Genomic DNA, 7,286 nt, shown 5'->3' on the forward strand with positions numbered 1-7,286 from the left:
CAAACACTTTTTCATTTTCATACTCTGATTCATATACGCTACTTCAGTTAAGGATATCTGCGTATATACGCAACTGTGTTAAATGCAACTAGCATACATCCAGTAAACTTATGATTCAGTTAGTTGATCTTCAATGAGTGCATCAGAACATTATTAATCATATGAATAGTCAACAAGTGCAGTAAAACAGAACAGATCATCACACATAAAGAGCACACATGAACACCATGATATAAGGTGGAAACCCAATGTGGGTGAAAACCACCTACTGCAATTTTTTTCTATCTTCCTTTAATAAGAAACTTCTTTTACAATGTATTGGTGCAGTCCTTTACCAGCACGCAGGCTACAACCTGCAAAGGGCTACAACCCTCTCTCGTTCTCCAGCTTCTTCTGGAAGGGAGCTACAACCCCCTTAGCTCTTGTACTAGCTGAAATACTAGTACGTAGGTGCTGACCTACAGAAGGCTACAACCTTCTCTTTACTTCCAGGGACCACGTTTCATAAATTTTCAGACTGGATCCATAAGTACAAAACAATCATCAACTATACCTGAATCATCAATCACTAATACTGAATCACTGAAACCCTGTCATCAGAACACAGTTACCAGAACACAAACCAGAGCCTAGAACTCTGCAACAACCACTAGAACCAACAACAACCAAATCTCATAATGCATATGCTACTTGAATGTGTCAAAACTGCGTGTACACGCGCTTTCACCAGAGAGAACCTGCGTACAGATCTAAAGATAGTTACTTATACCTTTCCAACTTGATTCAGATCGAGCCAAGCATCACAAACTCATAACCAACATACTAGATCTTCACCCTTTTGCCAGACATACACTTCTTGCTTATATCCCTTGACCTAATGATCTTCTCCTTATATAGGTTTAGGCTTCTCTCAATACCATGGTCCAAAACCATGTAGAAACAATACCTTGGATCCAATACCTAGGATCAACACTTCGGACCAAATACCACGGATCAATACCAAAATACCATGGACCAAATACCACGGACCAAAACTTAGTTTTCAAATGTGTACGTGCCTTTCCTTCTGTGAACCTGCGTGTGTACGCATACGCGCCTTTTGTTCTTCTCACCCGCGTGTATACCCGCTTTCATCAAGGTTAACCTGCGTATATCTCTCTCTTGACCTGCTGTACTAAGATATGTCCTCTGATTGAGTTGCCATCACCTGTATCATACCTCTGAGTGAGTTGTTCTTCTACGAGTGGGTTGTCATCAAGTACAATACATGCATCATAATGCCAACAGTTGCAGGCTCTGCGGTCGCTAAAGACAAAGGAATATATCAGAATGACTCGACATCACTGCCAAAGGCGTCCTCTGCTACATGCATCCCAAGACTTTAGAGAGAACCAAAATAGATCTCCCTAGCCACAGAATCAATAGTCAAATCCAATATATGAAGTATCATGCCCTCATAGGCAAGTTCTTAGGACTCTGGCCTACTGAAAAGGCCTTGCAAGGATGGATTGCTTCCAAATGGAAGCCTAAAGGACAAGTTACCCTGCAACCTGGTCCCAAAGGCTTCTTCACTGCTATTTTCAACTGTCTAGAGGACAGAACTCATATCTTTGAGGGAGGCCCATACTTCTTCAACTCCGCAGGCTTGTACCTTCGGGACTGGATAAAGAGATTCAACCCAAAGAAAGAAGATTTCAACTAGGCTCCAGTATGGATCCGTATGTACTCTCTCCCATTGGAATACTGGGACGAGGAAACCTTAAAGGACATAGGCAATGCCCTGGGGGTTTTTATCAAAGTCGTTGAGGAAACTAAAAACCGAAGATACATCTCCTAGGCTAGGATCTGTGTCCACATGCATCTGGCCAAAGCTCTCACAGATTCGGTAAGTCTATTTCATGACGATTTTGAATGGATTCAAACAATAGACTATGAGCATGTTCCTTTTCGCTGTAGGAAATGCCATGAACATGGCCACTTGTTTAGGGATTGCCCTCTGAATCTGAGGTCCAAAGCCCCTATTCCTGAGACTAGCAAAGATGTCGAGGGATTCACAAAATTCACTAGTAGACGAAAGCATGCCAAGAAATCTCTAGTTGCCCCTGACAATCTCAAGAAACCTGACATAAGGAACAGCTTCGAAATCCTGACCTCTCAAATTAACTTGGAGGAACACCTTTCTATCCCTTCTACTTCAGATCCTCCTCCTACTTCTTCCCCCCCCCCTCATCCATAATCTTCAGCTCCGCTCTCAGCCTTCGATCTCACCATCATCCCTGCCTCTACCTCCTATGATAATAAAGATCAAGATAAAGCCCTTGAAACATCCAACATGGAGATAGATGCAGCTCTTGCTCTCAGTATCCATCAAAAGCCAAACAAGGAAGAACAGAATATACCGATTCACATGGATGAGGAACCTGAGAGTATAGATCTGGGAGATCTGGACATTCTCAGCTTGGAAACAGCCTGTCGACAGAAAGAATTTAGTGTTATACCCCCCCGGAAAATTGAAAGTCTTGAAGTAGTATTAGCTAGAGCACAGCAAAACAAATGTCTTGATATTCAAGTAGGCAGTCCTTGGGATGGAAAAAAATACTGAAAGAATCAAAGAAACGTGGGCGTAAAACAGATCTGCAGAGGACCATTATTATTGGAGATATGCTGGTGGAATCTGGTAGATTCCCCAAGCTGACCAAGTTTTACAAATCTCTTCCCCATGAAAGTCTTGAAGTATTATTAGCTAGAGCACAGCAAAACAAATGTCTTGGTATTCAGGCAGGCAGTCCTTGGGACAGAAAAAAAATATACTGAAAGAATCAAAGAAACGTGGGCGTAAAACGGATCTGCAGAGGACCATTATTGTTGGAGATATGCTGGTGGGATCTGGTAGATTTCCCAAGCTGACCAAGTTTTTCAAATCTCTTCCCCATGGTTCCTCATGAAGCTCATCTCATGGAACTAGAGAGGGCTTAATAACCCTGCCTAACACAGAATGTTAAAAAACATGATCCAAGAAGATAAGCCTTCATTAGTCTATCTACAAGAAACAAAATGCAATAGCACAACACTGGAAAAGATCCTAAATAAAGCCTGGTCTGGATGCCGTTCAATCTCAGTGGATGCTTCAGGGGCTTCAAGAGGGCTATCAATCATTTGGAATCCTCAAGTTCTCTCCCTTCATGATTTCCACGCCTCACACTGTTGTTGGGAAAAGTATCCATTCAGAACGCCCCTATCCCACTCTAAGGTGTGATAGTACCTTAGCAACAAACAAGGAAAACTATTTTCGTATTCTTCTTTATGAAATGTAAACGAAGAGGAAGGATGTAACTAACCTGTGTCTTTCGCTAGTTTGTTGATCCACTCGCTCTTCTCTTTGTTCGTTTCCCGCTGCCTGCTCCCTCACTGGTCCAGCTTCACCAAGTTCCTGCAAGATCACAGAAGAGGAAAACTACACAAAAGACATAGATTTACATTCATAACTAGTTTAGGATCAGATTTAAACTAAACATGCAAATATAACAAAGCATCATTGATACACAGCATGTAGGAGAAACTCAAATAGTTTTATTGATATAATAAGAAAGTCCAAGAGGAGATACAACCAAGTGAGTCCCAATCCAGCATCTACCTCCCAGCAAAGGAATCCCTTCCTCTCCTCCAACAAAGCATAAATCACCCAATGCACTAATCTCAATCTCAAACCAACAGAAATTCTCTGCAAAGTACAAAATTCCAGCCTCTGGATCTCTGGGATGAGGGATCCATATATAGATGTAAGCAGAGAGAATGAGTCAGCTTATGTTTTGACTTGTGGCTTCTCTCTGTCAGTTCTTGCTTCCACTTGGAGGCTGAGAGCCTCTTACTCATCATTGGTCGAATTCATTGAGGCAAGTGTCATTGAGGAAGATTCTGGAAGCTTCCAGTGTCTGTACACCTCGCGGAATGACACTGCCATTTGGCATTTCTCGCTCAGCGCACCCTGGTAGTGCATTTAGGTGCGCTGCAACGCACCTAGCTAGTGTACTGGGGTGCATTGCAACGCAGGCAGCTAGTAGAGCATCTGAATTGATCCTGATTTGACTAGTTCTGAGTGGTTTTTGGTGGAGAACTTCTGGGAGAAGCTGTCATTGGTTGACCTTGTTCGTTTAGGGGCAGGAACAACACTTTTAGGGACTTTGGATCCCTTGGATTATGGACATTTCATGCTCAAAGCTGTAAGGCACAAAAATGTCTATAACAGTTGCCCCCTAAAGTATGAGGTCGTTTATCGGGTGAAATGCTTTATTAGGAGGATCCGAAGTTCTTTCAATGCTGGGAGGAGACCTGTAATAAGATATAATACAATACATTATTTTTCATATTGTTTTCATGATCTAGCTGAGGTGGGAATTCCCATGCTCAGCTTTATAAATTCATTTTGATGTACATAGGACAGACAATCGTCTGATGGTAGACTGATGATCTTGATGAAATCATCATCCTTTTGGTAGGATGATTATCTGTGCTGCAATGCTGTACATGTCAATGTCTTTATTTTCCCTGAATATATATCGCAGCCCGGATGGATGAAACTAGATCCGGGGTCTTCAATCTCGTCCGATCTTCACTCTAAGTACAAGTCGATCCATGTGAGAAATGTTTTGAAGTCAAACATGGAAAGACATCGCTTGATTACCAGTCAATGATGTAAACTGTTAACAAGTGCGAGAGGAATCACCGATAATGATAATGACCCTCAAGGTACTGCAGTACAATTCACGTGGTGTGAATAAAGGACTTGGCGTCGAACACCACGCAAAATCTTTCGGTTGAAGGTCATTGATGTATACCTGTCGCCGGAAGTGAGAAACTTGCCATTGAGGCATGCAAGCTTCAAAGTACTGAAGGGGTGTTCCTAGATCAACTTCTTGGATAATGAGCTGATGTCGACAAGAAGCGATCCGTCAAAGGAGGGCCTTGATGTATCCCACATCAATGACACGGAACGGAGCAAATGATTTTGATGGAGGTGAAAACGATCTGATGATATATGGTTCAGGGTGGCGGTCATGAAAGAATGAAGTATAATGTATGGTAGTGGATGGGACACGGTTGACTTCTCTGGATGACTTCTCTTGAACATATCGGCGACACTTGTATGATGGATTGGTAGCATTTACCCCAAAGGCGGATGGTATGGCGAGACCATGGTGATGTGACCGGTGACTGAAACAACCCAACCCGACTTAGGCACGGAGTGGAAGTGTCATGTTCAAGAGCGACTTGCTACCAATAAAAGTTCTTTGAGTTTCTTCCCAATTTTTCCCCAGTCATTGCTGACCAGTACCTCTTTATTTTTGTCAAGCTTGAGGAGGATAACATATGCTTGTTCTATAATTTTCCCTTCGGGCAAACCCATCGCTATGTTTTAACGAGCCTAGCGATAGTGAAACTCGTTCTCGTCTAAAGACAAGTTTGTCGCTATTAATCTTTTTAACGAGTCTAACGACAAAGATAACTCGGTCCTTTTCATTTTTAGAGAGTCTGAAAAGGTACGTAAAGATAACTCCAAAGTTCCTTTTTCGTCATCTAATCCCTTAAGTCCGAAAAAGTATAAAACAATACAGAAGGGATGAATTTTCGATAGTTTTAACGAGCCGAACAAAACAAGCGCTCGATCTTTTTGTGCAATAATCCCTCAGGTCCAAAAAGATTAAAATCTAGAGGAGGGATAGCACTTCCGGTCGCTTTAACGAGCTGGAAGGCCAAAACTCGGAAACCTTTTCATATTTTACGAGTCAGATGAAAAGAGCTTAAAGAAGACTCGTTTTTTGAGGAACGAGTGATAAAACGGGTAGCAGCTGATTCCAGGTAAGGGTTGGAATTTTCCAATCACGGCAGTGTCACAAGGATGGCTAGTGAGATCACTCTTCGCAGTTGTTCCTCAAAATGGGTAAACAATCAAATGGAGGTGAATGATCGGCCAATGGAAAAGTGGAGGTGACAGTGCAAACACGACCAAGGCTTTAATGGCTGATAATGTTACATTCACGGTGGTTATTTACCGGAGGATAGTTCATTTTTTAACGAGCTTAAACGCGGATTGAAACACTTGCTCGATCTTATGTTTATTTTTTAACGAGCATGAACTATGTGCTAAAACTGCTCGATGATAAGTTTGCATGCCCCCAGCATTTTGAGTTTTTGGGTCATGTGACCGATTTTGTCTTGGTTATAGAACATTATATGTAAACCATAAACAGCCATATATATATTTTGATTTTTGGGGTTTTATTCTGGTTGAGTTATATGATTCACATGTAAAACATTGATGATGTGTTTCTTTTTTATAAATGTCGCAAATGTCTATCTAACACATAGTTTGCTAATGAGTCGGTTAATGTGTTTAAGTTTCTGGAAATATGTTGGTATTGAATCAAATCAAATTGTCTTTCCAAAATCTTAACCCTTAGGAACATGCGATAAATGGCTGGGTTTCAGACGGAATATATACCATTGAGTTGTAGTATTACGAGTTGTGAGTCTAGCCTGACGATTAGTCGGCGTATACCATGGGTGATGGCATCAGAGAGCAGTTCTATCAACGCGCTATACTCAGCGATGTTATTCGTTGATTGACCAATACATACACCTCTGAAACTTACTAACTCGCCGCTTGGATCAAACATGGCCCAGGCTGTGGAGGACAGGTTCCGCGAACTACGACTTGCTCCGTCGGCATATCCCACACATGTCTCCAAAAGGTTTGACATCTGCAATAAATGTAAAAAGGTGGATTACTCGACCAAAACGACCACTTTAGCGAAAACAAAATACAACAAAATCATATTGGTTACTATTTAAGCATAGTAACGCTTGAGGTACAACCCATTGCGAGGTTGCGCCAGTGGAATTCCGTCATAATCCATTAACTCGTAGGCTCCTTTTGCTAACACTCGTTTAACAATATAGGGGCCCATCCATAAAGAATTAAATTTACCTGCTCCCAATTTATCGGATTCTTGGTCGTAAAGCAAGACCAAGTCACCTTCTGAGAAGACACGGGGTTTGACATTTTTGTCGAACTGTGCCTTGACTCGTTTCTTATGGGCTTCGTTAGCCAAAGCGGCATCACGACGAGTTTCATCCAATTGGATTAATTCCAAGAAACGGGCCTCTTCTTCTGAAGTTCCGGGGAGGAGATCGATTGCGAGTTTAAGAGACGAGATTTCGCACTGGACTGGTAAGACTGCTTCCAGGCCATATACCAGTTGGAAGGGTGTGAACCCGGTCGCATTCCT

This window comes from Pinus tabuliformis, chromosome 5_2 (assembly GCF_031772625.1).
Source record: "Pinus tabuliformis cultivar Carrire ecotype Pingquan chromosome 5_2, CPIR1, whole genome shotgun sequence".
Lineage (NCBI taxonomy): Eukaryota > Viridiplantae > Streptophyta > Pinopsida > Pinales > Pinaceae > Pinus > Pinus tabuliformis.